This window comes from Homarus americanus, unplaced genomic scaffold, assembly GCF_018991925.1.
Source record: "Homarus americanus isolate GMGI-L3 unplaced genomic scaffold, GMGI_Hamer_2.0 scaffold49667, whole genome shotgun sequence".
Lineage (NCBI taxonomy): Eukaryota > Metazoa > Arthropoda > Malacostraca > Decapoda > Nephropidae > Homarus > Homarus americanus.
In genome coordinates, this window is record NW_024738608.1 from 6,988,028 (window position 1) to 6,989,889 (window position 1,862).

Genomic DNA, 1,862 nt, shown 5'->3' on the forward strand with positions numbered 1-1,862 from the left:
GGACAGACGTGCTGCTGGGACCTGTTGCCATCCATTCCTTGTAATCAATTTAATTCCCTGCTTTCTAGTAATGAGCCAGAGCATTGTTAGTGAAGATAATAGTAGAGAATGAAAATGAGTCTATAGTCTCACTCAACGTCTCAGAGGGGTACCGTAAATAATTCATTGAATAGGAGCAGCTGGACCCTGTCTGCTTGAGTGAGGGCATGGGCATTTTAAATCACAGGCGCTCGTCCCTTCATCCATACAGGTATGCATTCCACGTCAGTTGTAATTTGCCCTTCTTTAAGTGATTTTGACCAATTAATAGTTGATTGCAAGTGTTGGTGTGCAACGAGAGTTGTTATTATGCCTGAGTAAAGCTATTTACGTCTTTAATGTCCCTGAAACGTGATGTTGTTGTCACCCAGTTAGTAAGTGCCCGTCCCTTCATCCATACAGGCCTTTACCTGGCCCAGAAGCTGTGTCTGCAGAGTGATGTTGTATCCACTATGTCTGGGGGACAAGGCCCGAGGTCCAGCAGGATCAGTTACCTTCTTGTGAGACCCGGCTGTCAGACACTTCAGACCACCTATAGCCCTTGCGCAGCTGGCTCGTCTGGTCTTTAACGCTTTGGTCCACGAGGTGACCTTGGACTACCCGGGCCTGTCATTGCTGAAGACCACTACCAGCCCCCATCATTGCGGATGAACGTCTACCCCAGTAGGGCTATATTTCAGTGGTGGGATTTAACTGTATCGACTCTGTGAGTTCGTCGGATAGCAATTCCATGGTGGCTGACCCCATGGCTGTTGGGCTTGAGCATCACCCTGATGACTGAGTGCTGTAGTGGCAGTTGCCTCCAGTATTTATGGTGCCATGATCACTGGTATTGTGGGTGTTATTGAGTATGTCCAATCTCGTGAGGGAAGGAAGGGTATTGAATATGTCCACCCAGTCATGGTGTGAGTATGTGGAGCCTGAGGGCCTAGTAATAGATTCTGCCCTGTTAGTACAAACCAATTCTTTTCTTCTAATTTCATATTCATGTTTAAATAAACTTTGTATTTGTATAATTGTGTATATTATTTACCTGCAGTATTTACCGTTATTTCTTCCTATTGTTGACATTACTAATACACCTACCCACGGAGCCTCCTATCGCCACGCCACAATGGTGATATATAAGAGTAAAAGGAATTGTTATCAGCCACAGGTCATGAAGGGAAAAAGTAGCAGCCCCTCATAAATGGTGGCAGCCTGCCCTCATAAATGGTGGTAGCTTCAAGCCCCTCATACAGTGACTAGAGAATCTGAGGTCTGTGTTCAAATAGGTGCACCGTGTGAGAGGAGGATCTCATTGAAGCTTTTATGAAGTTGATAATCCCTGCCATGATCATTCGGTTTTGTTTCACAAAAGGCCACAGCCCCCAGATGCCCAAGTTGATATTAAAACTTGCGTACGAACCAAGCAATTAGCAAAAACCAAGACCTGACCTTTAGTGTATAAGTAGGATTAATATATGTACAAGAAATGAGGACAAGATACCGTAAAAGTGTCTAGTGAGAACCATAAGAAACAAAAATGCAATTGAGGATTGGAAACTGTAGGCCCATGTGATTTATAGAAGCGTGCGGAAGCCGCCTTTAGTCTTTCCTGCAGTGTTCTGCCGTCAACATGCAGGTCAGTGTCCCAGCGGGCTATATCCCCACCCTATACCCAGCAAGGATAAATGTTGGGTTACTAAGAAGCCAGATTTGCTGATATATAAGTGTGATAGGGATGTGTTAAGGGATGGGATAACTGCCCGTCAGGCATTGGTTGCTTAGTCTTTCCCTGTTCTGCCGCCAACACAGGTGCCATGTGGTTGGGGTATCTTGCC